The 26,152-nt window shown below is 39.2% G+C and overlaps 1 protein-coding gene across 3 annotated transcripts in view; it reads left to right on the forward strand.

Moving 5' to 3' along the window:
• Positions 1-26,152, forward strand: part of chrm2a (cholinergic receptor, muscarinic 2a) — an 85,865-nt gene that overhangs the window by 24,848 nt on the left and 34,865 nt on the right. For all 3 annotated transcript variants that reach the window (XM_084910754.1, XM_084910755.1, XM_084910756.1), the window contains exon 2: positions 6,749-6,874. The gene's annotated coding sequence lies outside the window, so the exon portion shown is untranslated. The remainder of the gene's footprint in view (positions 1-6,748; positions 6,875-26,152) is intronic.

Consider the following 26,152-nt stretch of genomic DNA (forward strand, 5'->3'; position numbering starts at 1 on the left):
CGCCAAAGCAAGACAGGCACTGATTCCAAAATCCCACGTGCAAGTAATGGAAATGAAAAAAAAAAAATCCTTCAGTGGTTTATCTAATTAGTGCCGTTAGCTCCGAGTTGCACTGTCGAGACATATTATAGAGGGAGAGCACACGGCAAGGCAAACGGCAGTGCAAACAGCTAAGCAAACTCCACGGTCTAATACCGTATCCTTTTGCCCCGAGGTTAAACAGATCCACTAATCTTTCTCCTTGTTTGGTCTGGGCTTTGCACTCATCCAGGCAGCACCCACAGCAATTGACGGCAGCACAGTCAATGCTCCACTGTCTTTCAAGCTGAATGATTTGGCTCAACATGTAGGTGCAAAAACATCCACCTACTGATAATATGATTGATGTCTGCATTAGTCAGGATACAGTAAGATCCTTGTTACTCCGATTTCTTAATCAACCAGAGGAAAACATTCACCAGATGGGCATGCCTATCGATCTATAATGTATGCTGGAAGCATATGACTCTCTATTCTAAAGAGATGAAAAAGCACTGGGAGACTGATGCATTGGCGTGTAAACAAGCTGACAGGCAGCTTTTCAGACAGTTACATAATAAAGACTTTTTATCCAGACACATCGCCCCCCAACTGGGATGTTAGCTGAGAGCAGATAATGAAGAGCCAGAGTAGATGTCCACTGAGATCTATGACCGTGCTTAGACTTATAGAAGCTGCCGCTTATTCCTCTCTAACATAATGCTGATGTTGCAGGAAAGCAAGAGCCCACACTTGAAGGAGGACCCTGGCAGTTTCAGTCAGGGGACACCAAGTACTAGGAAACTGCATTATAGACCTTCCCTTCTGAGTATTTAAAAAATGGAAACACTGGGAGGCTTGTTTTATTGCTTATGCTTTCGATGAGATCTCTCCAAAGCACTTCCGACAGTTCGTAGCAGTGTGAACATGTTTTTGTTAGAAAATGCCCTCTTAAGGGGAGTCTTGTGGAGATGCAGATGTCACTGGACATAAAACAGCAATTTCAGGATGGGGTATTCTGAGGTGATGCTGTGATAAGTGAAAATGTGATATGAAGGGTTTAATCTCTGTGGATATCAAATGTAGCTTGGTATCCACCTGTCCTCATTTCATTTAATGTGCATGCATTTCCTTCTATGTGCATTTCTCTATGTAGGCACATTTTATTATTTTTTGTGACCTGTAGTGAGCTATATTCATACTAATGCACAACCAGGTCTGTGGTCAACCCTAATCATGGTCAGATCTCTTCCTTGTGATGGTTGCTGTGTTAAAAGATAGAAAACTGTCTAAGTCACAGCCATAATAAGATGTGGCTGAAGTCTGACTGCTGAGAAAAAAAGGTGCTTGAATGCTTCCTTTCTTATCTCCCTTAGCAGAGAGTACACAGGACTATCCATAAGAAAAGGAAAGGTGATAATGCCACCTCACAATTCAGAGCAGTGCACCATCTGACGGTTCACGAAAACAAACGATCAACTCGACCTGTCAAAGGATGCAGATCTTCATGTAAATTACTGATGTGTTTCCATCTCCTGGTATAACTTGCTAAGATGCTTATACAACTGAGCTTTTAATAATATCTTTACTTTACAGGTTAACTGTGAGCTTTAATCTGATTTAGTAAAAACAGCTTTTTATGAAGTTGTTACTTTTGTCAGACAGCTCTAGAAGTTTTCTTTATCTGTATAAAGACTGCTATATCAAAATGATCAAAGTAAAGTTGAGATGATTTTGCGTGTCTACTCTGCATTAGTTAGGTCCTCATTTTAAGCCTTCCTTTATTGCCAGCCTTTAGGATTATCATTAATTACTTTGACTTCAGTCACAGATACTAAGAGTCTTAATGAAGGCAAAAGTTTAATTACATCATCTCTTCACCGAGAAGACACAATATGAGTGGCAAAAATGAAAGCAAACACTCTTATTTCGCCGTTACATTTGGTAACTTCCCTTTTTTGTCTATTTTAACATGTGGCAAAGCATCTAAGATGTGCTTTTTGTAGTCCATCTTCAAAACTTGGTTTGTACTACATTTCAAATCCCCATCAACATCTGCCATTATATAATTAAATCCTTAAAATCTTTCCTTGACCTCATGAAGTTTTATACTGAGGTAAAAAAAAAAAGACAAAAATGTCATCCATACATCTATCCATCCAATTCAGGGTCATGGGGGCTGGAGTCCAAGCTGACATGAGGTGAGATGCATTCAAATTCACTCCTAAGGCCAACTGAGAATCATTAGTTGTACCCTGAGAGAACATGTAGCCTGAGAGAACACAGAAAAGGCCAACAGGTTGAGACCCAGACCCACCTTGCTGTTGAGGTAACAGTAATTACCACTATACTATCGGCTGCCCAGGAAACCACAACCCATAAACACAAAGAACTTTGACGTGACTCTACTATACTACTCTCTTATGTCTCAGTGTCATATTTTTTTATTTTATTCATCACATGTTTCTTATTATTGCAATTTTTTGCTTTTCGTGATGCTTAGAAAACCGCATGTACAGAATATTCAGTCGGCATATCCTGAGTGCCATGCCTGTCTTTTACCATGTCAGGACCCAACCTGACGCCTTGAGGCGACTTTTGTTGTGATTTGGCGCTATATAAATAAAATTGAATTGAATTGAATTGAACCTAGCAGTGACCATGGATACCAAAGTTTGCCCTGCACCACTGCAACAGTCCATCACTGTAATCTATATGGTAATACTGCAAACAGTTTAGCCTGCACCTACTGTATTAATTGAATTAAATAAAATAATTAAATAAAATAATTATATGAAAAAAATAATAGCATGAAAAATAATAGCATGAAAAATAATAGCATGAAAAAAACCTAACAAAACTACATTTAAGTTTCCAAGTTTAGTTGTGTTAAGATTGCAAAGAAAGCTACATTTGTTATTTCTTAATTGTCTGACTGATTTCTAAATTAGGTCGCTGACTGATCTATACAAAAAAATCACAGTGCTTGTAGCCAAAGGTGTTTCATTTCCAAATGGTTTGATTTATTAAACCAGCAATACAACACTCAAAGATATTCAGTTCAGTACCTCATAAAACAAAGAAAAGACACAGCTCAACTGGGATTAGAGGAATTAGGCACATTGTGTTTCAAAATTACTTTATTAATCAAATTATTAAAATAATTACTTAGAAAGAAAGAAAAAAAATAGACTGGGTAACATCTAATTCACATTCAGAGATGGAAAGGAAATGTTTGTTTGGGTTTTTTAGGTTTTTTTTCCAGGAGTTTGTGTTCTTAAGCATTTCTTAAGAACATAAACTCCTGGGAGATGTAGTTTTTATTTTTTTTTAGATATTTTCTTTTAGGTTTTAAAGGTTAAAGTGCAACAGATTAATGCTGTTATGTTTGGATCCCCAAGAGGTTTGTCAGTCTCAAAGATAACAGCATCTGCTGCCTGTCACATGCTATTCTACTGACAACTGCTGGCAGCAACACACAAAGAAAGCTAGTGTAAATAATGAACAATGTAAAAATAACAATGTGCTTCAGTAAGTGATACTGAATATAAACTTAAAAAAAACCGGAGTACCTTAAAAACACATTTATGTTTAGTTTCTCAAGCATTCTTTACACCTATGGTGCAACCGGTAGATATATACTTTCTATATCCAGTAACTGGTTATTTTGCTAAATACACCCTTCCGTGCCACAACCTCGAAGTTATCTGAACAATAACCAAAAATGGTATTCTTAAAATAAAATAAAATAAAATAGAGACAAATGCTAATCATGAACACTTACCACTAAAAACAATTGTGATCTCTTTATTAGTAAGACAACACACGTTGCCATTACGCCAAAACTTCAGAGGAACACAAAGGAACAGGAAACACAAAGAGCAACAGGAACACAAAGAGCCCGAGGTGATGGCTTGGTCTAATTGCTTTATCTTAAAATGTGCCCCCTTACAACATTAATGCTGCATGAAGAAAAATGGCAAAACTGAGGGAAGCTTCTGTAAGTAGCACTTGGTAGTTGCAGACTCATCTCCCAAGGCACTGACACCAAATGAACATCTAATGCATATCTGGCAATAAAATCCTTTCACAATTCCCAAAGGATCCGATGCAGGTGTCACAGTTACAGGAAATGACACCCTTGTACAGTCCTGTACAGACTTTAATTGGCCAGGTACTTATGCAATGGGTGGTTTTGATGTGATTGACTGGTGTATTTCAAGAACAGACACCACCATAGACACCACCATCTGAAATCTTTTGTTGCATAATCAGATGTAAATGTGATTAGTAGACAGCCTTGCCTTCTTGCCTTACATAAAGACTAAAATTAAACCATCCACACAATGACACAAATAAAATTAAGTTTGAAGCTTCCAACCATAAAATGTAGAGTTTGTGATATTTGTGCAGCTACCCGAACATACTCGCTAACCAGACAACAACATTTTTTTCCTACATCTTTGCACGGCTTAGACAAGTGTCAGGATGTTACAGTCCACCCAGTGTAGAAGCAAGTCAGGAAGTGTGCTCTTTAACAAATGTTTAGTTCTCCTCAGTGATGAAAGTCTGCTAGACAGGTTGGTCACTCTATTAAATCAGAGTTCCTCCTCCCCAGAGGCTGAAGTAGTTCTTGGGAGATTAAGGTGATAGTGTGGGTAAAGACAGCTGCCTGGGTCATATGCCAGGGGAGAACCTAGACTGCATTTTTATAACCTTGATGGCCCTTTTTACTGACATACACAGTAAGCCCACTGCTTGCAGCAGAAAGAACTTAGGTCATGCCAGACTACCGTGAGCCAGTCTCAGCTATGCATGTTTAGCCTTACAGAGCGTTTATTCAGAATTCTCAGATTTGTTGATGAAGGATTAAAATGGCTGCTGGCCAGGAAGATTGCAATCCCCGTCCAAAGCTGCCTATTAGATATTTAAAACCCTTATCATCTGACAATTTTGTGAATAATTTCCATCATGTTATAATGCAGCAGAATTGCTAGGAGCCTTCAAATCATTTTCCTACATGATTAGAGAACACTGAAGCGCACTTAAGTTTATGCAATGTCTGATCAGACTAAAGGCTTTTCCTATTAGCATAATAAATGAACTAGAGCACCAGAGACAAGAATCGCTAGGCAGTTTTTCACCACAGGGAAATAATTTGGCCAATGTATTGTCTAACTGTTTGAGACAACAGTGGTGTGTCACCCAGCCTCAGCATGTTTCACCCTCCAGCGTTCCCGAAATCTTTCCATCCAATGAAAAGCCCTGCTGGTGCCTGGATTCTGCTGAACGTGGGGGTCCTATGATTTCTCTGCCATCTTCTGTTTTGTGATTAGTCAAAACATGACTGACACGGTGCAGACAGTAATGCGTCTCTGCGGCGACGTTCCATAAACACAAGTTGTTATCATGACGCTACATCTTTTCAGCAACACAGACTTAGTGTACTAAGTCCTCAGGGCTCAGGATTTATCCTATTATCACCTGCTCGTGTCTTCCCCTCCCCTTGCGTCTTAAACTAAGGTTCAAAAGAAGGTATTTTCTTTATCTATTTTTTACATGCTTGCCCTTCATATACTAAAGACAGAAGCAGCAGCTGTTATTTCCATGAAGTGTACAAGTCTTTGTTAGAGAGATTTTGAAACTGCCTGGGTTCCTGTGAAGAGTTCTGTGTAAAATTTACACACATGACATGTGCCTGTTAGTGTCCATATGGGTGAGAGTGCTTCAGCACTCTGGGATAATGGTCTCAGAGGGCTGTGGCTGAGGATGCGAACATATAGTGAACTCAGGCCACAGTCATTTACATCAGAAGCAGTCAGAACCATCGTCATTTTCTTTGGTTCTCATGCTGGATGTATACATTATGGATAATGAGGATTATAGGTCTCCTGGGACTGAGTACTGTATAATTTACAAAGTGGTCTATGACACTTTTCTGCCCTTGAAACAGCACCACTGTCTTAGGACAGAGACTTGAAGAAGTGCTGGGTTGTGAGCTAAAGCTTGTTTAAGTCCTAGCAGAAACTTTAGTTTGATTTTTGGATTCATAGTTACAATTAACAAGCTGTACATTACGCCATCACCAGCCTCCACTCCAAAACAATGACAAAATGAAGACAAAGAAATGCCTGCATCAGTCCCATCCCCAAATGTGTGTGCATGTGTTCAGATGAGAGGTAGTGTCCTGCCGAGAAGCAAGCAGAGTGCTTGATTGCACAGACGGGACATTCTCATTAGAATGGCTATTTTAGAAAATACGGGTGCAGCAATATGATGATTGTGCTCCTGACAGCATTAAGTCCACTGAAATCGCTGCATTTTTTTAGGCATGACTTATCTCCAAGATTCCTTGTGAACATTCACGGGAAAAAATGCACTGCAACACTACATTCGCCCATAATAAAGACCATATCAGAATAGTTGTTGATTTCTGTAGTTCACTTCTTCCTTTAATATTTTTTAAAGTTTGCTTATTTTTTAATTTATTTGTGCTATTATTACTACTACTATTAAATTATAAACAGGGAGTGACAGTAATTTATTGACAATAGAGGTTTAATATAATTTAAAAAGAAATGTCAGAAATGGAACTGAGGATGGATTTAGGAATTTATATGAAGATACTGTACATGCACATCTTTCACTTTATTTAGGTTTTGTGTTCTATTATATCTTGAGTTGGGAGGCTTTCTATTGCTCATTCTGTGTCATCTTTCTTTTTGTGCAGTGGCCATGGCTATTAACCATCAAGCTGGAGCCTGATCAACCAAGCTTCTCTGGTGCTACACTAAATGGACACTCAGAATATGTCAACCGAGCACGAGAAAGCCCAACGGACTGCTTAACACTTGCTGTAAGTACGGATGCGCTCTGACTCTGCAGTGATAGAAAGTTCACTTATTACTCAGACCAAGTCAAACCCCACGAGAGATTAACTCATCCTCAGTTCTGATTTTCAAAACGAATCATTTCCAAATTATGACCTATCTGTTCGACTATTGTAGTGAAATATCTCTCCCGCTCTCTAAACTCATGCCTGTTTTTTTTAATAACCTACATTTTTGTGCGCTGAATTTCTGAGCTAGCTTAATGCACAGACTACCCTTGAAGCATTATTAAAGTGTATATGTGACATTTTTCCTTACTTTCCAAGAGTATTACCAGAGTTACATATGAGCTCTTGAGCTAAAGAGGAGAGCTCACCCTGTCTGTGTACAGACCCTCAAAATTCAGAGAATCACAGGTAAGTTTTCAATCATGGTACCACGTACTAAACTGACACTGTTTTTGGTAGTATTTATGAATTTAAAAGCAGTCCAGTTGAGCTAAAGTTTTTGTTTGTTTGTTTTAAGATACCAGCTCTATATTCTACCATTTATATATATCTGTAATCTAATTAAGGTTTTGTTGGGAGATTTTGAGTTTTGTGTCATGTTTATTTTGTAGCTTCATTTAAAGGAAGAAGAGCTTATGAGTTGTACAACTGCAGAATAGGGAAGTGAGACATTGCGTGCAGAGAATATGTGCTATGACCGTTAAAAACGCCTTTTTTCTGTTTCAACAGATAAGCTAACGGTTCCTCCTTTTAAGGAGTTGTTGTTGAGTTCTATACATGCCACACCTATTGTTGTGAAAGCTGTTTGAATATAAATAAAGGATGTACCGACGCCCCGTGCGATTGCTCCGGGACACATCTAGCTCACACGTTAGTGCAGAACAGATCGTATCGGGGCTTCGCCCATGTACATGCAATATCTTTGAGTTTGTGTTTCTTTGCCTCCTAAAAGTTTTCTCCTCACAGGTTTAAACCTGATCAGTTCACTTTTTTGGTTTTATGACATTTGACTTTACTGGTTTTGTTTAGTTTCGGTGCTCTTATCAGCTTCATTTCCAGCAGCAAATGATATTTTTTTAGAAATAACTTGATAAATCACACATTAACACTGAACAGCTGACAGAAATGTTTAGCAACGGTTAATATAAAGTTCCCTCGAGAGTTTGAAAGAACACTGCTGATTTGTTCATTGTCTGCTTTGTAAACATCTGTTTACTTATAACAACATAAGGCATTACTATGTCTTTTTTGTGTTGTTCCCTTGCCTTTTCAGATAAGTGACTGTTACTTAACGCAGATTCACATGAAGAGCTTTGACACCTCTGGTCGTGTTAAGACTGCTGCTTCATCGCTTCAGCCAGTTTATTTGTTTTACAGCTGCTAAACCGCAAACTTTCAGCTTTGTTGACTTCTCGCAATGCAGTTCACACCTGCTTTTCCTGTGATCAGAGGCTGTAGCTATGGCTTCATCAGTGACACTCATTTAATGCCCTGTGTTTGAAGACCTTTTATAATTGTGTAGCGTGTTTTCCCTGTCAGTCTCCCTTAATAAAATATTTGCATATGTGACTAGACAAGAACATGTTTCCGAGGCTGTGCGTCATGTTCAGAAGTTTCAAAAGCCATCAGATCAGATGTCAGTCTGCCGTGCCAGATGAGCTCTTCAGACAAAAAGGACACCATGTATAGCTATGTGCAAGTACTTGATATCAACAAGCTCACTTCTCATTCGAGGGCTGCGTGTGGACATTATCAGCAGATGTGGCATCGGCACGCACTCACACATACTCACGCCACTGTTTGATGCCGTTCCCCTAACAACACTGTCAAGAGCTCTCCCTCTACATCATAGTGATGCTGTCCAGAAACATATCTCAAATGGAGTTGCGGCTCTTTGAACTGTGATTTTGCGTTGATGTGTGCGTGCACTTGTCTGAGTGACTGCATATCTGTGTCTCTCATTTGCATGAGAGTTTGTCTCTTTGTGCAGGAGTACTTGTAGTTAAGTGTCTGTACAGTCATCCATTTCTTTTTTTGTGTGTATATTTGTATGCAACAGACACCCAAAGGACTGTCAGGTCAGTTGAGTGTCAAGTGAGCCAAATCCTTGGCACAGATTAACAGAGAAGGGTAGTGCCAGCCTGTGAGGGCAAGAGTAGTGGGAGCAGTCATACCAATTAGGAACCAGCAACCTCAGCACCCAGCCCTGCACTTACCCTGCCCGGCTCAGGATAACAGAAGAGACACACTCGCACAGACACATAGGCATGCATGGGGATGTGCTCACTACATGCCCACTTATAAGTTGGTGGCTAATACATATGCAACACTGCGCCAAACACATCCATTAGGTGCAACGGGGGCTTGAGAGCGCTGCTAGAAGTGTCAAATATGCATGAGAGAGTGGAGGTCTGTGTCTCTTAATCCCCGAGGCAATTAATACAATCGTTTCCAGGGCCAAGCACCTATGTGCACACATCTAACCGCTCTATGGGCTTGTTGAATTTTTTAGGTAGACTAATTTACAGATACATTGGCCAGAGGCTAGCTTTTATTGATTGGACCCGTCTGGAAGCCGACGGCAAGCCATACATTGAGAATTCTCTACAGTGATGTATGAGGCTGTGGGGACAACACATTCACACTGTAAAACACTGCTGGAAAACTGTGTTTAAAGATAAAAAGCATCCTCTCCACATACTTATGCTGTAGCAGTGATTGAACTGTGATGCAGTGTTTGATTTGCTAAATTGAGTTGAAGTTAAATAGCAGTTTAATTGTTTAATTATGACAGGCTGTGAAATCGTTTTCCGCTGAGACTTAAACCATGTAAAAATCCACACAACACAAACATGACGTTTGTAGACATAACCGTCACAGAGAATTCAATATTTCATTAATTTTTTTGTTTTCCATCGCATTGCCGGTCCTGCAGAGTGTGGCGTCATTTTCAGTGTATTGTAAAGCATTTAATATTACCTCGCTTTTTGTTGTTGCTCCTGCAGATGTTTTAGCCCCCCAGTCAAATATTGATTGAAATGCTCAGCCCAGTACGAGGCGAGGGGAGGGCTGATATTCAGAGGCGTTCAGTTGGTGGGGAAGCATTATTGATTGCACTTAAAGTGACAAGATGGAGGAGGCCCACTTTGACACATTATCCCTATTGCTGCCAACAGACAAAGTGGGGGCCAGAGGAGCAGTGCCGATTGATTTGTGTGATCATGAACGCCCTGAGACCCATGAATCAGTTGTCCAACCTATGCTGCTTAAAAATAAGTCAACAATTTTTCATGACAACATTGTAATGTAAGGACTGGCACCCTATTTGATTTAAGAAGGCAAGCAAATACCGCAGTAATGAATGATCTTCATGCACATTCTGACAAGGCGAAAAGTCCTCACACCTCTGGCAATAATACCTAGTGTGTAAAGCTGGTTTGAGAAGGCAGGTATTGTGGGCAGCTGGTTCAGGCATCTATGGGATTTTGTTGTGCATAATTCACTGGTGAGGCATGAAGCTGATATAGCCTCTCCCAGTCTTATGATCATCCATCAGGTAAAATTGCTTTCTTCTAACATTAGGCTGTCAACGAGAAATAACAAATGTAGCCATGCAGAGCAACACATGATTACAGGGTAATAATGCCCCGAGGTCAGAGAAATGTGACCTCATTCAGAGTAGTTTGTTGAAGGAAGCAAGAGAAATACTAGTCAAATTAGATGAAAAGTCACCAGGGAATGGCTCATCTTGCTTTGAGGTAACTGCTGTCAGGAGGCCCACTAGCTTTTTTAAAATCACTCTAACAGCTTGTTTCATATAATAAAAAAAAAAAAAACATCAATTTTTGACTATGTGCTTAAAGAAAGTAGTCGAGCAAATATGAGCTTTGACCACCGCTCCAAAACATCTCTTGCCAGTAGCAGAGGGCTATTTTGAGCCACATCTTTGCTCTGATTGATATTGTGTAAATCCATCACTATAATCTTCCAGGAAATTGCACAGGCATTTCCAGAGGTCTAATCGAGATATGGGTTCGCTGTCAGATTGAGTAGGAGTAAGAATAAAGAGGAAAATTAAGGAGAGTCGAGACAGATGGAATGAAGGCGTATATATTCAAGTTGCACATTTTTAAAAGTAAAATATAAAGAGATGCTTGGGAGGGTTGTGATGGGTTTGCGGAGAAGGGGAAATTAATAGGTAAACAAGATATAGCAATTTAAAAGAAGGAAAAAGGGGGAAAAAATGTTTGACACGCTTCAGTGATCGCAGATTCTTCCATCCCAATGTGCCTCTTCCTCTGTGTCGCCTGCAGGTCTCTGGTTTCCATGTGCTGCATAACCAATTACCCATGACAATAAGATAAGGAAAGCCAGCTGCAAATGATTAACATGCACTAAACAAACACCTATTGGATTCATAAGACAAAATTTGGATGCATGTAAAAAAAAACCATGCAAATATAAGAGCCACAATGAACTGCAGGACAAGCATAATGCACGTAATTTTTCTGTACTCACAACACAGTGTAATGACAGGAGGCTCTGCACAAGCAAACACCATGGCTTTACATCACAGCAAGCACGTTCATGTGTGAGCTTAAACTGTGAGGTCTAAATGGTGTTCTTCTTTGCAGAGAAGAGCTTAAAGGGCATTTTAATGAACTAAGCGTATTGCAGTGGCATTCGATGTCACAGCAAAGTGAAGAATATGCTGTGTTCCTTACAAAGAAATTCAATGACATGGAAGTAATGGAAGCGAATCTGTGCACTGATAACAGTGTTAACTTGAAACCAAAGTGAGATTTTCCTTGCGCTGGTTTCCAATCAAGTACAACTGTGGTGCAATTCACAGACTTTGCATAAAAAAGTCCTTCACCCTGAAGAACTAGAGTTCAGTTCATGTCCTCTATTACCATAGAAAAACTGAAACAAGTGGCTGAGAGGCACGTTCCTACTTGACAAGTTAGATGTGACAGCAGACTCTGCTCCGCCCCGGGTAGTTTAGTGTGCGCTTGTGAACAAATACCGCAATGATGTGCAAATGTATTCTTATAACAACTTTACGCTGTTTAAAATTCCACCTTTGATTCATTTTATTTGTTACCTACAGTTTTTTCTCTCATCTGCTAATCAAAACGCAGGGGGGCTTTGGGGAATTTATGTGCATATATACATCTTTAATATTACCAGTATGAATTTCTGTGACATGGTAATATATTTTAATCATCTTAGGATTTTAGTGATTCAAATGAGCAGGTTTTCCAGCTGGGTGGGATTAGCAAATGTGCAGAGTGCTTAAACTGTGTGCAGGATTGTGCCATTGTCTGTGCAAGTGCTAGTATACTTTATTTTGTGTGTAAATACTTGTGTGAATAAGCATCTGACCCTGTGTGGTTCATTTCCCCTGCTGGTTTTAATTAGGTTGTAAATGTCAACATATAAACTGTTCGCTTCCGCCATGTGAAGCACGTGTGCAGTGCTCGCGGTTTGCTTTGCTGGACGAAGGGCTGCTGTTCATCTTTTGTCACACGTTAACTTGAGCAATTAGAGAATGTGAATGACTCGAAGCTAAGGCCAAGAATAGCTACCTGAGGCGTCTCTCACTTCCTGACCTCCATTCCTCTCAACGTGCATTACAACAGAAGCGGGGGATACGTGTCCTGGCAACCACCAATTATTAAAGCCACATGTCATTCACATGAGGGTTATTACTTGATCAAGTCCCCGAGAATAATGAGATACAGAAATCAGTAACTATAGCAGCAGAAAAAGAAAAATGATAAGATTCCAATAAGAGTTCCAAGAATTCAGACTATTTTTAAGCAGATTTAATTGAGCTCTTGTAAATGAACCACATCTATGAATAGCTACATTATTGACAATGTGGTCTTGGCCACCTGGGAATTTGATCCCAAGCCCAGTGTGTGGCTTAATGAGCCACGGTGAAAAAAATAGCTTCAAACATACCTTTACACATATGAAGGAAATTACATCACAGGTAAAACGCTTGCAGTTAAAATTGATTTTTTCAGACACTAAAAACTTTTACAATGTAATTAACTTTTAAAGTGACCCATGGGAATTTCTTGCACAAAGTGTTATTTTTTTATTATTTTTATAACGTGAACTTTAGATTTGGTAGTAACTGATTCAAGAGGAATGGCTTATTGCAGCAAAGGTTAGATATCAGCTTGCAATAGACTTATGCTGCTGTATTAACAGCCCGATATCAAAGCGTGTAGTAGACACGACGTGTCCAGTGTGAAATGGACACGCATGCAGAAGTTCAAATACCAGCTGGGGGAGATAATACATTTAAAGCCAAGAAGTCGCTAAGTATGAAGTACATTCCAGGGTCTTTCTGTGTCAGAAACAATTAAGTTATCTGGATAATATGCATTTATATGTAAATGTGTTAATAATGTCTCTTTTAGCTCTTTCCTGTGATTATTTTCACATTGGCTTGAAATAAATCATCTCCCTCTGATGGCACTGCAGCTTACTGCAACTTCTGCATGCGTGTACAGTTTTACACTTTGGAGAGAAAAGGCGTGAAAAGAACACGGTGCACCGGCATGTCTACACAGTTTGCTGTGATATTGGCATGTTAAATGCTGGCAGTGGTGTCAGCCAATTGCATAGGCTGTAGAGCCTACATGGATTCAACACAGGAGTCTAAGCTAATCTTAAATTACGACACTAAATCATGGAAACAGAACTGTGTACAATCCATGCTGCCAGTATATGGATTTTGTATGTTTGTGGAATCCCCCAGTGGTGAAAGACGGTGTGCTTTATTATTTAAGCTCAGTCAACACTTCCTGAATTTCAAGCTGATATCTCACAGTTAGAGTTATTATAAATTTTTGAAAGTGACATTTTTTTTAATAAAAAGGAATTGGCTCATAAAATGGGACAGACTGAAATTTCCCTATCAAGTTAAGATCAGCAAAATCCAGAAATAAGCCTCAGTTTTAGGATAGCTGTTCCAATGATTTCTGATGAGATGCTGGAATGAGATTATTAGAAATAATGACTTTTTTCACGTCTTATCTTAAATATTACAGTATCATCTATGTGCTTAGTAACTAAAGTTTTGGGGGGCAAAGTCACAGAGAGGAATTTAAGGCCGTGTTATAAAGTTTCATGTTTCCAGGTGTTGCTGTTCTTGCTTCACAAATTCTTCACAGAAGAAAAAGGGAAAAAAAGAAATAAGATGTATGGTTGCCAAAGCTTTACTGCTTGAAATTATATATGTATTATTCATCAGTGATCATAAATCAATTCACAGGGCATGTTTTGGGAGTATGAATAATGCATTCTATATAGATTTTGTCTTAGTATGCTGAAGATCACATCAGGAGAGATATCAGTATGGACATGAGAATGGCTGATTAGTCGAAGTTATTCCAATCTGGGACACAATCGAAATCTAGGAGCAAGAGGTTAATCGCATAGAAAAGAATTGTATTCTTTGGAATGATCACGGGTTGTATAAGGCAAGTGATGAAAACTATCTGTGCTCTATGCCCCCTGGGTTATGCAAATGGACCTCCTCTTTCAGTAGTAAATTGATGTGTAATGTTGGTCTACTGGACTCAATATGCCGAAAATACAAACTGCCTGCGAGTGTATGTCTTTTTGTCACAGCTTCTTCACTGATTTAAGGCCAGTCAATTAGGCAAGTAAAATAAATGTGACTATTAAACTGTTTTTTAAAACTTTGGCTTACATTTAGCAATAATTTCTACACGCTGACCATGCATTAAAATTAACATGTTTGAAATTAAGAAAAAGTCCATCCATCGATGTCTGGGTGTCCTTTACAGGTCACCAGTCTCTCTGAAGGCCAATTATACATCCATGACCAGATATGAATCCCACTACTACTGTCCTTCCTACTTAACTGACTAAATGATGATATGAAATACCATACCATATAGAAGTACTGGAACACTAAGTGGTATTATCTCAAAACTTTGCATATCCCCCATTGACTTCAAATGCAACTGAATGCTATTTTTATTTTATTTTGTTTTCAAATGTGCTTAGCTATACAGTACATACCTACCGGTCATTTTCATTTCTAAAATGTCCTGGTAATAACTGACACATACCTCAGAAAAAGCCGTGTGAACTTTCAAATATTCACAGAAAAGGAGTCGTGTCGTTGCCAGATAGCAGACAGGGAAAGACATTAGCATTGTGTCAGCCTATGCAGTGTTCTTCTAGTACTTTAATGACAAAAGATATTATGTTTATACAGCATCTTTCTGCAGGGGGGTCAAAAGCCATCATAAAAGGCGGGTTATAATCTGAACATTAGCAGTGGGAACACATTAGGAGCTGCTTTCTCAGAACATTATCATCCATCATGGCCATTATTAAAACAGATGATCTCATAAAAGACAAAGATGTACCTCTCAGTGCACGTATATTACACTGTATGCTGTATGTATCTTAAAGAATCATACACTATTTTATTTTAAGCCATTTCGAATATGCTCCGAATCAGTGACAGGAATGTTCTGAGGCAGCGAAATTTGCATACATGTTACAGCCACTCAGTGTGAGGGCAACATAAAAAATACAATTTTCTGCATGAATTCTCACTCTTCAAGATGTCAGCTGTCCAAAGGAGAGGGTGCATAGCACCTGTAATTGCATTGCTGCTGACATTTCTCATGATTTCAACTCCCAGTGCAAAAGGTTTAAATTTGTTATTGAAAAGGGTCAAACTTCAGTTAAAGAAATACTTCACAATGAACTTTTTCAGTCATCCCTAACGGCCTGGTGTGCTAGACAATAAAATGCCCTTTCACTGTTATAAAATAGAAAAAAATAGCCTCCAAAAGAGCCTGAAAGACAGTGACATTTTATGACTGAGTTAAATGTAAACAAGGGAGGAAAAAAATTAAAAGGCACTCATTAGGACTGTTGCCTCACAACAACCTGCTGGTTAACTGAGGCATTAAGTATGTGTGGAAGTTGTGGCTTTGTCCCACACTCAAAACAGATAACAGTTAGGTAAAGATCATCTAAAGTGACCATAGGTATGGATCGTCTATCTGACTGTGTTAGCCTTGTGATGGAGGGGTGACTGTAGCTCAGGAGGTAGCGCAGGTCAGCTGCTGATTGGAAGGTTGGTGGTTCGATCCCTGGTTCCAGTTTGCATGCCAAATATCCTTGGGCAACCCCGACTTGCTCTCCGATGCATCCATCGGATTATGAGTGATAGTTAGAAAGCACTTACCGTATAGATAATAGTGCTTGTGTGAATGGGGTGAATGCGGCGTGTTGTATAGAGCAGCGGTGCCCAACCCCCGGGCCGGTACCGGGCCGCGAGAGTTGAGGCTCAGGTATGAAATGTATGGTTTTCAGCGTTATTTTGTTATCGTTTTTATTGTTAACTCGGTTTTCCTGCATCTTTTCACGTGTGTTATGAATAAATCTTCTTCTTTTTTTCGGTACCGGTACTAGTTTTATTTTGTTGTATTTATCCGCGACACCTTAAAGGCCGGTCCGTGAAAATATTGTCGGGCATAAACCGGTCCGTGGCGCAAAAAAGGTTGGGGGCCGCTGGTATAGAGCGCTTTGAGTACTCCAGGAGAGTAGAAAAGCGCTATATAAGAACCAGTCCATTTACCATTTACCATGGACTGGTCACCCATCTAGGATATCCAGATGAGATAGACTGCAGGCCCCGTGACCTTACTGTTAAGAAGATGGATGGATGAAAGTCAAAAAAGCCTTGAAACCTTCTTTTAAACACATCTACATTCACTGTAAGACCTCTGGTACCACCAAATGGCACTCTGTCACAGTAAAAGAGTGTAAAAATGGGAAAACAGAACGTGATAGAAGAATGTGCATACAATTACTTTACACAGTGTATTTCAATTATAAGCTATGATAACATGTGAATCATCCAGTGCTACCGTGGTGCTACTGACAGATGAAATCCCATGAACTCATTTCATGTAAAATAAGTTTTAAAACAGTAAATCTCTTGTGTAAAATCCATACACATCTCCTCTTTATAAAATGTTCTGCTGCAATAACAAAATAATAAAGGGAAGAATGGAGTTCAACCAAGAGCAGCCACAAAACATCCGTTATATTTGATGGCAGAGAGAAAATGAAGGGAATTGTTCCAGGGTCACATCTGGCTCCCTTCTATTTTGTATCCAGATATTCATCCATCTGAAAAATTTAAGTCCTCTAAAGGGTTTTATGATCGACTGCAGGGGTTACTCTCCGAGGCTGAATTAAGGTCTTACATCACTGACAGATTTTTCTTAAAATCTTGCTCTACATATCAGACCTTTGGCTGTCCACGTTAGATCGATGCTTTGACATGAATATAGACTGGAGAGATTGAGCAGCCAGTGTCCAAAATGCTCAATGTATGGCAGCCTTGGCTCCTGTGATAGTTTCGATTCAGTACATCAGTAACACTCAGTAATTTCTAAAACAGAATGAATGAGTGGTCAGTAGGGAGTCTAGCAAGAGAGAAAACGAACTCAGCCACAAGAAGCTCTCTCCCCTTGATCTGCAGCATTGTCTGTGATGAGATTATTCTTGACACAGACGCACAGTAAATGTAACTTTCTATCCTCCTCATCTTTGCTCTTTTCAACAGGGCGAGTTCTAAGAGCACTTCAGCGATACATTTAGCACAATAAAACTGTAATGACAATGCTGAAGTACAAGACTTTTAATGTGTTGCTTTTTTGATTTTCATTGCACGGTCTCTGCAATTTTCATATGCCCTTTTAACATGACAGGGCCCTCTAGCAGTCTGATGTTGGCACCCAGCACCGCCTGGATTTAAATCTGCAGCCAGAGAACCCAAGCAGGACAATGACCAGATTTGGGCAGGAAGAAAGGGTGCATGTCTCAGTCCTGAATGTGAGGTGTCAGGATTTGATTAATGTCCAACATCATTGCACATTTCGACTCGGGCAGACTGATAAACTGAGATAAATTGCTGATGGATGGCCACCTTCCTCAAAGATAAGGCTCATTTCTTTCCCTGGGATATAGGAAATGCAGAAAGTATAGGTTCCTATTTTGACATTAAAGACCTTTTTTGTATCACACTGGTGATCTTATTACCCATTGGTCACTGCAGCAGGATGGCCTTTACTCAGTGTACACTTTCAATAAATACTTGATGGCTGGTCGGGTTGGCGTGTTGCTGTTTTGAGAAACAGAATATGAATGTTTTTCGGAAATGAACCAAATGGTGAGTTTTAAAATATTAAAGCACGATAGATAGGTCAGCTAAGTGCCAGCCTAGTTTGCATAAATGCCTCAAACGTGCCACGAGGGCACATAAATGAGTAATTAGTTTGTTTGTGTCATTTAAAACATTCATTTAACATTTAGCTGTCGGAATTCATTCTTCTTCTTTATAACATTGTCAGAGTATAGCCTCCCCTCCCACAAATTTAGCAGCGAGGCAAGGATGTGAATGTGTATCACGGCTCAGTTTGAAGACCCAAGATGGAAATCTTTCTCAGGACTGAAAGTTTAGACATATGTCATCTAAATCAGACATCAACGGCATCATACTCATAACATAATCAATACTTTAGATGGATGATGATTAGGACAGCCCGATTATATCGACATGTGATCAGTGACATGTGCACAGGGTTCATGTAGTTGAGGGATGCAGAAACATAAATTGTTTATGTTGACATAGTAATTTCTAGACTTTCCAATCACATGGCCCCTGGGAAAAATATGTCGCAATAGGAGAATTATCAACTTCTGCTATTAAGCAACAGAAACAACAATAATACCATATTATAAGTGTCACTTTCATGTGCCCAGTCTCAAATCATAGTCACTGCAAATTTCTCTCAAGATAACATAATGTCGTTTTCATTAACTTTAAAGGCATGCCCCTTAAGAAGATTTAGCATATTTTCCAGGTGTCTGAGGTGAAACTGAAAATGAAATTCTGTGAGTTAAAAAAACAGGCTGGATGTTTGGGGTGAAGGGAGAAAGATAGGACAAAATATTTAATTTATTTAATGGCTCTCAGACAAATTGTAGAATTAAAAAAATGATAAAGAGACACCATCTTTAGTATTAAGAGCTTTAAAAAATACTATACATTTCTCAAGTGGACACAACTAATTGTAAATGAAAGTATAAGATAGGATAGAGCATCTGTTTAGTCTGTCTAAAGAACAGTCTTCATTAGGAAGATTTGCTATCAAATTAAGTAACACTCCTGTTGTAAACCCCAGTATGTACATTTTGAACTGGGTGGGAGGGTATGGCTCACTGGAGTTCACCTTTGCTAATCTCTGTTGTACACCTTCCTCGGCTCTTCACTGTAAATTATGAGCTACATTCACCACGGTTGATTTGGCGACTCTGCTAATCGCATTAGGTAATCCCACTACTGCGTGGCAGCAACAGGACATTGTTCAAAAACTTTTTCTAAGATGCTTAGGCTGGCAGTGAGCCAGATATTATTCAACCATTCTAGTATGCAGCTTTTCTGCTACTGAATGTCAGTTCACCTTGATCTGGTATGAGGGCGTTGTCAGCAAGATTCACAACGTGAAGCCATTTTCTGACAATTTTTCAAAAATATTTTTTCCTTTTTTTATTATTGGGAATGACTCGAGAACAACTACTTATGCACAATGGCAAATCTGGTGTCATGACTTCTATAAACACTCTTGCCGACAGGCCAAGAGTTCAGCATATTTTTATCCTCCTTTTCTACCAGTGGTTTCGACACTGTATGTTTGTCTGTATCAACTGCATTTCCTCAGTTTTAATGTTTTCCTTTTTCTCCCTTCAGGACAAATTTGTAGTATCAGAACTCAGAAACAGTTGTGGGCAGGTCCACAAAGTACTGTGTTCTTCCATTTTATTTTTACCAACTAGGTTTCAGGCTTCAAGTATAACATGATATAACGTAATTTATAAATCTTCTAAATAAACCAGAAGGTGTTGTCAAACCACCTGAGACACCGAGCATGTCCCAGGTGTGCCACGGTGCCTCCTATCAGTTAGAAATAACAGAAAAACCTTAACTGACTCCTTTCGATGTAGAGGTGTAGCAGCTGTGTTCTGAGCTTCCCCCAAATGACTGAGGACTTGTATCCACAATCTCTTTCTTTCTGTCATGACTCAAAGTTTGAGACTATAGGGGAGTGTGGGAAATGGACAACTTCTCTTTTGCATTTAATGGTCTCTTTGCCACAACAGACCAGTTCAGCGTTTTTTGTACTGCAGAAGCTCTGCCAATACCCTGGGATATTTCTAGGGCCCAGGAGCAGACACTTCACCCGTTTCCACCTGCAGTGGAGGTCTTTGCTCGATGAAAATAACAGGACTACATCATATGCAAAAGGAAGAGTGTTGTTATCCGGAGAAAATTGAACCCAGAAGACTTGGCCACTTTTTTTCTGCCATTTTCCATCCATAAAATTTCTGAACAGAGTCAGTGACAAAGGGAAGCTCTGTCCAACACTTATGAGTCTAAGCTGTTGTTAGCTGTGCTCTCACTATGGTTGTACAGTGACTGAGAGACTCAGTTAACTGTTTCAAAAGGTCAGCATAGTTGCTGCGGAGCTGTACAGTGAATGCAGGCACTTCATTGTATCATGTATACTCTGACTCATTAAACAGTCTTCTGATAAGCCAGATGAGCATATTGAGCCAGAAAATAGGAATGAATGAAGGCTACACCAAATGTCACTGGAGGTCCTTCCTTTCTGTGGTCATTATAAATGTAAAGGTGATCGTGCTTTTGCTGTAGTTGCTCCAAAGTTGTGGAATGATCTACCCTTGCTTGTTAGGCAGGCCTCTTCTCTTTCTGAATTTAGTCTTCTTAAAACATATTTATTCGCTGAAGCCTTTGGCATTGATTAGAGGGGTTGACTCAATTTGTTTTAACATGTTTCAATTTATTTTAGTTTTTTAGTTATTTATTTTATCTTATTTTATCTCATTTTAATTTTCTTTACTTATGCTATTAGCATGTACAGCACTTTGTGAACTCTGGTTTTATGTTAAAGTGCTTTATAAATAAAAGTAGTATGGTATGGTATGGTATTATATAATTCCTCGTCTTTCTGCAGAAGTTGTATAATTTTATAGTTTATACAGTCTTGGGCAACTACTAAAAAGCAATTTCCCTGAAGGATTAATATGCTTGTTCTGATTCTGATTTTGATACTATAGCTGTCTATGTGGTGAATAATTCAAATGACAGACTGATGGGTGACTTTAATCATTCTTTGGCTGTCAAATGAGTATCAGAGGCCACAGACAGAATCATAACACCATAACCACCACATAATTACAAATTATAGTCCTGAATGGAACTGTAAAATTGCCTTCTGTCTGTGACAAAATGGTGCCAAAGGGAGTGAAATGTTATTAGAAGTAATATATCATTTTACATGTTTTTCTCTTTTTTTTTTCTTTTTGACCTAGCAGTTGAGATGGAACATTCAGTAAAGGACTTAACACTGTTATATTGTAATTATGTCTGTTTTTTTATATATATAAAATCAAAGACTTCCAGGTCATAGATTTAGAATACTTAATGACCTGTTTATTTTTAGTTATCCTCACACTTTTCTGGTCAGTTTCCCTTCTCTGTGATTGTCTCTCCCATCTTTTTCCTATTCATATGTATTTATTTGTTATCTGTTGGGTCATGCACTGCCCCGTTGTTTTTCACTTTTCATTTGACCCCCCAGCTATCTGCTGTACCTTTTTGTGGTTATGGTTCTATAAGGTCAACTAAAGAAGGACAGGTTTTACCTCAACTCCAAAATTTGAATCCTAATCTGAAAAAAAAAAAAGATCTACCCTTCATTTATTTATATTTTGCTTCCAAAGAGTCAGACTTTCTTTTATTTTTTACTACTCCTGACTTTTTGATGATCTTTGGACATTGGCTGCTTTTTCACTGATTTTCAGAAGATGTATTATTTTTTTAATTAAGCCATTTTACTCTGTGTTTACTATGATTCAAACACAAATAAGACACTAAATTCAAGATATGGACCAGTTTGACAGGAATAGTTTAAACAAACCTCATTTGAGCAGTTTGGACATGTCATCAGTGAAGAACCTAGGGTAATCGGGGATTTCAGCTTTTTGATCTTCAGCCCCCCTGACCTGGGTGACCCACATAGTTTTGATCAGGCCCTGACTTCTGTCTAAGCAGTGTACTCTGGAAACCTCAGCTGTTTCCCCCAGGTCCACCTGTAGTTGCCAATCATGAGCTGGAGTTAGTGAGTCTATAGAGTTCTTCAGCTAGTTTGGAGGCTTTGAACCTGTCTGGATGATGACGTGAGCTATTGAATGCGCAACAATGTATTCCCCCTCTACCGGGGCTTTGGGGTAGCAGCTCAAAACATGCTCCAAAGACCTGGTAGCCTGAAACAGATATGAAAGTTGAAAGAGCTTGGGAGAAGATTTGTACATGGACTGGATCAGAAATTAGAGTGTTGCCTTTTCCCTATTTCCCAATTCCAAATAAAATCCAGTAAAGACCTAACACAGGACCTAAGAGATGTATCTAGTCCTTCAGTTGATCTGTCTACTGTTCACTGAAGGCTCATCAGAAATGGCCCCAAAGGAAGGATGGCAGTCGAGCCAGAAAAATCAATGGCAACAGTTCATAAGGGATAAAATTTTGTGTTCAAATCCTTGTCAATATGTGCTGAAGAAATCAGGAGTGTCTACAACATTGAGTGTCTACAGCCATCTGTAAAATTCAGTTTTTTGTCTTTTAAGTGTATTTCCTTTCGTGTTTGCACAATTCAGTATATTGCTGCCACTATTTTCCATTTTCCTAGCAATATGTAAAGAAACAAGTGGTGGCTTGAGAGTTGCACAGTGTTGTACAAAAGTGATTATCTAGTTAATATCCATTCAAGTCTATTGGAAAGAAATCCCACATGGCTCAAAGTATTAACTGTCTCAACAATTTAACTTTCCTAAAACTTTATTTCAGACAGTCAGCAGATATTGTAAATACCATACTGGCAAACCAATTAGTTTCAATGCTTAGCAGTTAAATATGCACTTCTGAACTGTTGGCAGTTACATCACTAAAATCTGTAGTAAGGAAAACTGCTTTGAGGAGCTCTCTGCTTAGAGTGTGCAGTGACCCATTACTGAAGTCTGGCCTCTCTGCCTGCTCAATACAGCCTCCCAGTCTTTCATGCACAATGCTTTTGCTTATATTACTGAAGGGGTCATTGATAACGTTCTTGACTGTTTCTGCGAGCTGCCTAGCGCCCACGGACCATGTGGTTGTTCATTTCAATACTCATACTAACACACAGAAGAGGGATTTGATGTGCATAATGGACCATCTACACATACTCTGGCTCATATCAAGATGGTTCTTGTTCTCTAAGAACATCTCTCCATATACACAAGAGGATGACAACCTCCAGCCTTCGATGCAGCTGCTAATCTCAGACCATAAATCAAAATTGGCAAAGCCACTCCCTCGCAGCCTCTGCTCCATAAAGGCAGCATAGCCGAGTGTAGCATATTGATGCCAGCCCCTGGAGTCTAGCTGCAGTGATCCAGCTGGACTGATGCCTGGCAGTGCCTCTGCTTGCTTCCTGCCATAGCAGCCACACAGCGCTTTGCAGTGGTTTATCAAACCCAGTGTGTCATGAAAGCATGACAGCGTGAGGCCTGAAGATTAAAACCACTCAGCGCTTCGTCATTTGAAAATGAAACACACAACACCCTATAAAAATAGATTTGATAAAAGTCACAAGTCTGGGTCACAGCCAGATAGAATTATTATTACCCTTCCATTTGTATGTGTAGGGGAAAAAAACTGGACCCTAATCCAAATTTTTTGAGTTTGGCCCCATTTGTGAACTCCCTATTTCAACAATGATACTCGAATCCTGAATGTAGCACATTCAGACAGTTATCCCCATGCACTTAAATGAACCGTTTCAACAGAACATTACTTTTCTAAACCAGAAAGAAGCAGCAGAAGTGAAGTTATTATGCAACTAACCAGCAATTTGTTCAGCGAACACTACCCTTTTAGCTTCTGTGTGGTGGCAAACTCCTACAAGTCCTGCTAGCTCATATGGGAGTAAACAGATCAATATGTTCACCTGAGAGATGGATGCTCACCTCCTCTAAGCAGAGGTTATCAGGCAAATTCTACAAATCCCTTCTTTCAGCAGCAGCCTAATGACACTAATGGGCGGCAATGCTCTCAGAGAACCTTTATTACACTGGTTAAGCCAACAACCTCAAATATAATGTCCTAATCTGATTAGGAGATGGACACAGCTGAGCAGAAGAGAGACAGACTAGACAGCAAGAGGGAGCAGACTAATAGAGATGGGTTTTTATTGTTCATGAATATAAAAGGCGAAATTACACAGAACTGGATGTCTGCTAATTTTTATATATATGTGCTAAAATATAATCTGTATAGTCATGCAAAGTGTTCCTGAAAAGTCTGCCCTTTTGAAGTGCTATGTTGACACTAACTAACCAAATGCCCAGATGCTTGGACATCTTATAGAGCTTAATGGAGCATGAGATCATCTGCGAAAAATGCAGAACTACTAAAGCGGCTGAAACCTCGCTTTAGCTAGAAATTTGAAAGCAAGCAATAGCATAGAATCGCGTCTTTGTATTTTAACCTCCTAGGACCTGGCGTCCCCATATGTGGACATCACATTTTGGGTTATTTAGACCAAAATACTTAATTTTGCTCTACAAGGGCCTGATATCCACTTATGAGGACATTATACTGCTACTGTTCTATCACAATTTTAAACAAATATCCTCATATGTGGCTCTAATTTTTCTTAGAAACAAAAAATCTGTTTAAAAAAAAAAATAAATAAATCTGGTAATTCTTTGTTTTTACATTCATCGGGTCCTAATCAGCCCAAATATCAAAGAGAAATTACAAATGCATGCCACGAAAGAGTTTGGGTCTTAAGTTATTCCCACCCATTATCCATTTGGCCACAAAAAAGTATTATTTTATATGAAAATCTGTTCCTAGGCTGGATGTTTTGCTCTGACTTGCTAGTTAGGTTTGAAATAAAATGTTTCAGAAAAAGATTCAGCTTTGGGTAATATATGCCCCTTTACAACATCATCCCTGTGCGCTGAAAAAAACTGATGCATCTTCAAGCTTAACAAAAATAGACATTATGTCTTCAGAGTCTTTCAAATGAGAAAATAATGCACCTTAAGCTGAATTTATCATGTGATCCAGGCCGACCAAAATCAATCACTTCCTTCGAGATGGAACCTGCAGTGATGGCTACCACCCCACGGCTCGTTGCGAGACAAGAGTGCCACTTTGGGAGAGCGTGTGTGTGTGTGTGTGTGTGTGTGTGTGTGTATGTGTAGACCTCACTTCATTTAGCACCGCACCACAGGGGAGCCAGGGGAAATCACACAGAGACACGAGAGAGAATAAACAAACAAATCAAAAGCATTAAACCAAGCAAACACAACATAGGAGGCTTTTTTAAGGACTGTTAAACCGCCATTATCCAAATCAAAATTCAATGACTTCTTTGATACTCCTATCACCATAGGGAGGTATGCAAAGCGCAGGTTTCAGACCAGAGTAACCGTACCTAAAAATACCAGCCCTAATCTTCATTCTTTTCTCCTTCAACCTCTGAACATATTTATGGTGAAAGAAGAAAATGTGTTGCTGTCTTTTACCCAAAATAGAATTTGATTTATTCTCCAAGTGCTGTTGACATTTTTACTATCAAATGGGAATTAAAGGAGCACAAATGTTTACACTTAAAGCTTTCTTTGGTGTGCAAATACATGCCTCATTCCCTGCAAATGTTACACACCCACCATCATACATCTGCAGGCATTCTGTCGTTAGGTACAGGCTACCTACAGAACTTGGAGGAGGTTCAAATCCATAAGTTCAGATCTATAATAGTGACTCGCTTAATTACAGATTTGCAAAGAGAGATCACGTTGCCAAGCCTACATGTATGCCAATATAAAAATATACAGGGATATATATTGCTGTTTACTTTAGTGTTAGGCTGTCTGAATGTCAAGAACTTGGGTTATGGAAAGCCAGTAGTTAAATCCAAAAATACTGCCTTTTAAATAAGGTCGATACTGGCTTTATTTCTGTATATAATAATTGGAGCTCTCTATCTACAGTTTAACTTTGGTTTGTTTCTCTAACACGTTCATAGCCAATGTGGATGCTGGTTAAGGCTTCAAATGACCGAAATTAAGTTAGCTCTTAAACGTTTC

This window comes from Perissodus microlepis, chromosome 17, assembly GCF_051167445.1.
Source record: "Perissodus microlepis isolate ML-2025 ecotype Zambia chromosome 17, ASM5116744v1, whole genome shotgun sequence".
In the NCBI taxonomy this organism is placed as follows: domain Eukaryota; kingdom Metazoa; phylum Chordata; class Actinopteri; order Cichliformes; family Cichlidae; genus Perissodus; species Perissodus microlepis.